Here is an 8261-nt window from a genome sequence, read left to right as displayed (position 1 = left end):
GGGTCGTAATCCATTCTGCCATTCTATGTCTTTTGATTGGGAAATTCAGTCCATTAACTTTTAGTATTATTACTGTTTGGATAATATTTTCCTCTAACATTTTGGCTTTTGAATTATATATATCATATCTGATTTTCCTTCTTTCTACACTTTACTCCATACCTCTCTCTTCTGTCTTTTCGTATCTGACTTTAGTGCTCCCTTTAGTATTTCTTGTAGAGCTGGTCTCTTGGTCACAAATTCTCTCAGTGACTTTTTGTCTATAAATGTTTTAATTTCTCCTTCATTTTTGAAGGACAATTTTGCTGGATATAGGAGTCTTGGTTGGCAGTTTTTCTCTTTTAGTAATTTAAATATATCATCCCACTGTCTTCTAGCTTCCATGGTTTCTGCTGAGAAATCTACACATAGTCTTATTGGGTTTCCCTTGTATGTGACAGATTGCTTTTCTCTTGCTGCTTTCAAGATCCTCTCTTTCTCTTTGACCTCTGACATTCTAACTAGTAAATGTCTTGGAGAACGCCTATTTGGGTCTATTCTCTTTGGGGTGCGCTGCACTTCTTGGATCTGTAAATTTAGGTCTTTCATAAGAGTTGGGAAATTTTCAGTGATAATTTCTTCCATTAGTTTTCTCCTCCTTTTCCCTTCTCTTCTCCTTCTGGGACACCCACAACACGTATATTTGCGCGCTTCATACTGTCATTCAGTTCCCTGATCCCCTGCTCAAGTTTTTCCATTCTTTTCCCTATAGTTTCTGTTTCTTTTTGGGATTCAGATGTTCCATCCTCCAGTTCACTAATTGTAGCTTCTGTCTCTTTAGATCTACCATTGTAGGTATCCATTGTTTTTTCCATTTTTTCTTCTTTGTCCTTCATTCCCATAAGTTCTGTGATTTGTTTTTTCAGATTTTCTATTTCTTCTTTTTGTTCAGCCCATGTCTTCTTCATGTCCTCCCTCAATTTATTGATTTGGTTTTTAAAGAGTTTTTCCATTTCTGTTCGTATATTCAGCATTAGTTGTCTCAGCTCCTGTATCTCATTTGAACTATTTGTTTGTTCCTTTGACAGGGCCATATCTTCAATTTTCCGAGCATCATCCATTATTTTCTGCTGGTGTCTGGGCATTTGATCAGATTTCTCTGGGTGTGGGACCCAGCTGGTTGAAAGGTTTTTCTGTGAAATCTCTGGGCTCTGTTTTTCTTTTCCTGCCCAGTAGGTGGCGCTCATGGCGCTCGTCTGTCTGCGGGGCCCACCAGTAAAAGATGCTGTGGCTCCTTTAACTCGCCAATCCGAATCTCGCAGTCAGCCCGGGAAACCGCGCGTGGAGGCGCGGGGGAGAGGGGGGTGCTGGCCGCCGTGGCTTGGGGGAGTGCCGGTCCAAATTGCCCAGCTGGCTCGAGACACCAAGCGTGCCGGGAGGGCCCCTCTATCCAACGTTCCCAGTCAGACCGGGGAGCCACGTGCGTGGAGGGGACCCCAGTCACCAGCCACCCCGGCCGAGAAAACGCGCGCCCCTCGGGTATCTCACCGCAGCGGATTCTCCCTGCCCGTTCAGCCGTTCCAGAATGGGGTACGCTGTCTTTTTGGTCTCTGTCGTGACTCTGGGAGGTGTTTCGTATTGTTTCTGTTTCTTTAGTTGCTTTTCTGGAGGAGGAACTAAGCCGCCATCTTCTCCGGAAGTCTGCATTCACTTTTAATAAGTGAATTCATTGAGTTCCAAGTTTATCATAAAATGTCCAAACTAAGGTATCCAGGTAATGATACCTTGACTCAGGAAAGGGCTGATGATGTTCAGGGTTTCTCTGTCAGTTGGGAAGGCACAGGGCAATGTCTGCTAGCTTTCTCTCCTAGTTTCTCATTTAAACAGCTTCCCCAAGGCATTTTTTTTCTGCATCTCCAAACATCTCTTTCTGTGTTGGCTCTGAAGTTTTACCAAAATGGTTCCCTCTTAAAGGATTCCATTAAGCAACCCCACCTTGAATGGGTGGAGACACATCTCCATGCAAACCACCTAATCAAAAGATTCTACCCACAATTGGGTGTGTCACATCTCCATGGAAACAACTTAAACTAAAGATCCCACCCCGTAATATTTAATTAGGATTAAAAAAATGTGTCTTTTGTAAGGCTCACGACAATTTCAAACCAGCACAACATACTATCTGCTCCATTTTGGCATGGTTCTAATGGTGTGTAAGTCCCATTTTACCCTTGCTTATGGTTTGTTCCATAAATGCAATGTACACTTGCTTCCCCTTCAGCCAACCTAAATCCAGTCCAGCCTTTACTAAGCGACTCTGGTTCCACTCCCAGCAGCATGGTCATCGTCACTACTGTCATCATCATCATCTCCACTTTATTGCTACAGCCATTATAGGCAGCACTACTCAAGGGATGGACCCTGGCAGACCCAGGCTGGTCAGAAAACCCTTTCCTACTGCTCCACAAGAAGATTAAGACTGAAACTGAGAGTAAGCATTTAGACTCCTTTATATAAATTTAGCACTGTTGTGACATTCACAGGTGGAGATTCAAAAGTATCAGCCCTCGATAGATTAGACATTAAAAAACAAGAAAAATAGGCTGTCCCCTCACCAAAGATGGTTGGAGCTTTTCTTTTAGTTTTTCAAAGCATGTGCACACAAAATATAACATTTGATTATTTATATCAAATTAAAAAAAATACAAATAACTGAGTGATAGGAAATGTATGTTTTGCTGAAACACATGACTCATAAGTAGTAGACCTTTTTATTGCAAATCTGTTGATATTCCTCTTATGTCATATTACTTATATACTAAAATAACTTCAAAGTGATTGTTCCCACTCTGTCTTGCCAAAATGGGATAGATAAAATAATTTACTTTGAATCACTAAAGAGCAACTGGCTATCTCATTATGTTTTTGTCTATTAATAGAAATCAATCAAATATTTGTCTTCAAGAAAATTCTACTTAGAATTATTCTAAAGATGGCTTCCTTTCTCAGTCATTCATTCATTTATCCATAAATTCAACTAACATGTATTGAGAACCTACTATGTCTTAGGCATTTTGCTCAGTGCTTGGTACACATGAAGATCAAAGTAGCATGTGAGCATTAAGTTCATAGGTAGAAAATAAAATTGATTTTCAGATAAGTTTTCTCATATCACATGCAATTTTTCATATCGTTTGGAACCACTGAAACTCAATTTCTCTGTTGTGTAATACAAAAACATTGAAAGAATTCCATTTAATGCGGAAATAAAATTTTGCACAGCTTCATCCTGCTGCAAGCTACTAAGCATTAGCTTATGTCTAAATGTTCTTTCTTTCTTTAATTGCTTTCTCTAGCATCACTAATCTTCCAAAGAATCATTGTTTACATTATGCTTTTGCCCATTAAACAGAGAAGCATTTCTTTCTACCCTTTCCCCACTTCAAGGAAGGATTAAGAGAAACTGTTAACACAATTAAAGCTCAGTTTAATTTCCATGATCCATTTGCATTTGCAGTAAAACACCATGACTATGGACTCCTGGAGGATTTTAAGGACCATGGGAGCAGGTTTATTCTCCATCCCTAAGTGACCTGTGCAGCAGAAAAGCAAGGTTCATCACGTGGGACACAAAAACACTCAGATTCACTAAGCAAGGTCATTTTGGATGCTCGTTCTGTCTGCATGGTAATAGGCATTTTAAAAATTGCCCTGCTTTGACTCTCCATAAAGCTGAGAATCAACCCAGCAAACACCTTACCCAAATATCTATTGCAGCACAAAATGGAATCTCAAAAACACAGTGGCCTGGAATTCTGATCCACTGAGGAAACCAGTTCAAAAGCAGATGCCCTCAATATATGTCCCATTCTCTCGGCCTGCGATTCTAGGTACTATGTACATTCTCAGAAACATGTTAGATTAGAAGAATGACAGAAGTGTCACCCAGACCTTGGTAGTTATTTAAAGTTAATTAATTTACCCCGACCTTTTCTTATAAATATAAAGCATGATAGACTACTAGTGATAATTGATTCTGGAGAGCCTCCAAAATGGTTCAAGGAAAACACAGCTGCGCTGCGTAACAGTTCTTGTTTGCTCTGGATTATAGACTATTTTTAGTACTTAGTTAATAAAGCTGATTTTCTTAAGGGGCCAGCAGTGGAACGCATGAGCTGCCGTGTCAGATGCTACTGGAATTGGGATTTGCCATGGATGAACTAAGAAAATTAACTTCGCCAATCCTCACTGATTCTGAGACCTGAGGAATCAGTGCGTCTGCTTGTGATTTCTAATGGGGGTAGTGAGAGCCAATTTTTTTGGGTTTCCCCAAATAAATACACTTTCAAAGTTACAGGTGGACTCAATACAGTAATTTCCCTTTTCTTTATATTCAGGCAGTGATATTTTCATTTTAATTACTACATCAATAAAATGATTTCAGTATATAATGATAAGCAACACATTATAAATGTTCCTTCTAAGTGCTTTATATGTAAAGTGCCTTTACATTTTAAGATGCTCATCCTTCCTCATTCTGAAATCTCTAAAATTGATGGTGTATCTAATGGTGCATCTTAGAATCAACAACTTAGGACCAGCAAAATATAGCAACTGATGGAATCCTCTAATCAGCCTTCTAAAGGACCTAATATTATTACTTCCATTTTATAAAAGAGGAAACTAAGGCACAGAGAGACGTTAAATAACTTGACCCAGGTAACACCTCTGGTAAATAGCAGAGCTGAGATTTGAACAAAAGCAGTCTGGTTTCAAATTAAATCCTTCATTACCATGACATGTTGCCACACTGACGCATTAAGATATTATTCAAGTGCCATACGAATCTCAACAACAATGATCAGGTTCATGAAAAAGACATGACTATGTATAAAATAGAAAATACAAAATATGGATTTGTGAGTTTACTGAAAAATGTGTCATACTATTCAGATCTTTCTATTTTACTTTTTTCACTCAATAATTTTTTTACTTAAATCCATACTGTTACATCAACTTCTACTTCCTTTTTTTTTGGTCATGGGCAGGCACCGGAAATTGAACCCGGGTCTCAGGCATGGCAGGCCAGAACTCTGCCTGCTGAGACACTGTGGCCTGCCCTCTTACTTCTTTTTATCTGCTGAATAATATTTCATTAAATGAATGAACATGTAAGTGATTTTCTTGTTTGCATTATTATGAACAGAAATGCAATGAAGCATATTTAAACACCCTCTTTTAAGCATGTGATTCTCCAAGAAGGTATAGAGAAGTGGAATTGCTGAGTTGGGGTGGGCTGTTATTTTCTATTTTGAAGATTAAAGTATCTCAGCCATGACACAGCAAGCCTCTCATAAGGCACTTCCTAAGATCAGCAAATTTCAGTACAATTATAAAGTAGAACAGTTGTTTCTCAAACTAAAATGTTTTTTCTGCATTTAGGTGGAAGATTCTTTCTAACACCATTTTTAACTAGCTTCATACATACCCTAAAGGTATTTTGTATAAAGAATCCTGTAAATTTGGAGAGCAGGCAGATGAGATAGAACCTGGCACCAGAAGTAGTTCTTCTAAGCTATATTGCCAGAAAAATGAGGCGGCCTTGTTATTTTTCAAAATTCAAATGCCTCTCAATTTGTAAACATGTTAAGATGGAGAGAGTTTGCTCCTCTCTAATAGTACTAACAGTGGATCAAATTATATGATATAATTAATGATATTAAAAAAAATTGTGGGCCAGCCATGGTGGTTCAGTAGGCACAGTTCTCGTCTGCCATGCCAGAGACCCAAGTTCGATTCCCCGTACCTGCCCATGCAAAAAAAAAAAAAAAAAGAAAGAAAGAAAAACTATATTTGTCATGTTCTTTCTGCACACTGAGTGTAGTCCTCTTGACTACTAAGTGTTTATTTTCACAAATTATTTCTGTCAAATGATAGTGTTGTCTTGGTGACAGAAGTCTGCTTAGAAGAAGACACCTGGGATCATTTATTGCCATCACTAGAATTAGAATGGTGGTTCTCAGCTACCTACTTGTCTTGTTCTCAATATTGTTGTTTAAGACAGTTAAAAACAGATATGCTCAATAAGAAATCTTGTATGAATAGGAAGAATGTAATATTGAAATGGTGGAGGCTTTTGTGTTTAAGTTTACCTGCTGTAAAATAAGCTTCTTCAAAGGCATGAAGTTATTAAGATGAATTTTTTACCTCAAGTATAAAGTCTCTCACATACTCTGAAATACAACACTTCTCTTAAAGCTGCAGTAGCATGCAACAGCACTTCCATCAAAAAATAGTCACAAGATTTAGGGATAAACATAAAGATGTTTCTCAGCCACTGGGAAGTGGCTACACTTAAAAGGGAACCAAAAGATCCTTACTTGGAGTTACTTACAAGCTTCAGCATCAGAAGACACATGGCTATACAAGACCTCAGTTGGTTTCATCATGTTATAGAGGGGAAGCCACTGGCATTCTATCTTCCCCATTACATGTTTTCATCTTCCAAAGCAAGTAGGGGAGGAAATCCTGCTTCCATATACCCCTGAATCTCTATGTCAGTTCATCATACTAGTCCCTAGCCATGATTTGACTCGTAATGGCAACAATAAAGCTAATAAAGTATATCACTTTTTAAAAATGTTGTTAAATAAGGGAAATGGGCTGCCTACACGGGTTTGCCAGGAGTGACCCCCTTTTCAAAAGGAGTGACCTGAGCGAGTTGCCCCCGCTGGAGGACGTGGGGCCGCCCCTGCCGCAACAGACCGAGCAGCCGGGGGCCCCGGCCGGTGAGGTCCCCCCCGCCCCAGGCCGCCTTGGAGCGTCCACTCCGGGGATAAGTGGCTGCATATTCTGGGGAACGGGCTGCTGCAGAAGACGACGCTGGTCCCCGGCCCACCTGCTCCAGCCGCCAGCTCAAGGGCGAGGTGGTCACCGTGCTGCTGCGGACCTCGCTGGCGAAACGCATGCAGGTGCAGGAGAAGCCCGTGCTGGAGTTCGTCCTGGGCGACTGCGATGTCATCCGGGCACCAGACCTCAATGTCCCGCTCCTGGATGTGGGGGACATGGCCATGGTCACTGCTGCCGCGGCCCGGTGGGACCAGGAAATGCTGACCTGCCGCGAGCGCGCAGCGCTGGCCAACTGCAATGGCCAGTGCAGCGTGCGGACTTCGTGCTGGTCGCCGACTCTTACGACCTGGCCCCCAGGGCCATCACCTCCAGCGCCAAAGCACACGTGAACTTCGAGGAGGAGGAGGAGCAGCTGCTGCAGCAGAAGGTGAAGTAAGTGCTGGACCAGCTGGTGGCCTCACAGGGAAGCTGGACCACTCCGGCGCGGCCCTGCGCTCCTGCAGCTGCGTGCTCGAGCACAGTGGGCAGTATCAAGGGCAAGGTGCTGGCCCAGGAGGGTGAGCGCTGCGTGGCCATCCCCATCCTGAGGGTGTCTCCGGCCCAGCCATGCCTCTGGGTTGGGCAGCGAAGATTAGGGGTCATGTGACCCAGCGAAAGGGAGGGATTGAGACCCTATCACAGGATGGCGAGGCAAGGCCAGGAACCCATCCAGCCTGGAGGGAAGTGCCCTTGTCTCCCCAGACCCAGCTTCCGCCCCACTCTGGGCTAGGTCTCCCTGGGCTGGCCTTGGTGGGTCCCCCAAAGGCCCTGGGGCCGCCCTCCCCTGCCCAGCCCTCCTACAAAGCACCAGCCCCTCCTGCCCTGCCACTGTCCTCGGATCAGCCCCCAGAGCCCCAGTGAAATAAAATCTCCCACCCTGGGGGAAAAAAAAAGTAACAAGACTTCCTAGAATGATGAGAATAAAAATGGAAGCGTTCCCCAAAAATGGAATATACCCTTCAAAATCTTCAGGTTGAGCAAAAAATGAACTAAATTGGCTTCAGCCCAAGAGATAGCCTATGAGAAATAGACAAACTATAATATAGTAATCTATGATCATCTCCCACTTTGAAAGACCCTCCTTTATAATAAGAAACCTAAATATCAACCAATTATGTTAATTTTCCCTTTGAAAATCTCCTAATTGTCTTTATAAGCCAATGTAAGAGTCTCTGGAGACTCTTACTTTGATTTGCACATTCCCTGTTTGAGCAGTTTCTCTTTCAATGAACCCATTATATTGACTATTATTGGTGACTCAGTTTGTTTTGACAGTTTCTGGAATCAGAAGTGGGATCTAGAGAAGACCCCCGGCCATCCCTGCAGCTGGTGAGAACAGGTGTCTTTCATACTCACAGGACCCTTTGCATCCACTGCTCTAATCACCGCCCATG

At 42.2% G+C, this 8261-nt stretch overlaps 1 pseudogene; it reads left to right on the top strand.

Annotated features, from left to right (window-relative positions):
* Positions 1 to 6637: 6637 nt before the first annotated feature.
* LOC143656852 (peptidyl-prolyl cis-trans isomerase FKBP8 pseudogene) lies at positions 6638 to 7474 on the top strand (annotated as a pseudogene).
* The last annotated feature ends 787 nt before the right edge of the window (positions 7475 to 8261 follow it).

This window comes from Tamandua tetradactyla, chromosome 15, assembly GCF_023851605.1.
Source record: "Tamandua tetradactyla isolate mTamTet1 chromosome 15, mTamTet1.pri, whole genome shotgun sequence".
In the NCBI taxonomy this organism is placed as follows: domain Eukaryota; kingdom Metazoa; phylum Chordata; class Mammalia; order Pilosa; family Myrmecophagidae; genus Tamandua; species Tamandua tetradactyla.
This window is presented reverse-complemented; position numbering and strand designations above follow the sequence as displayed.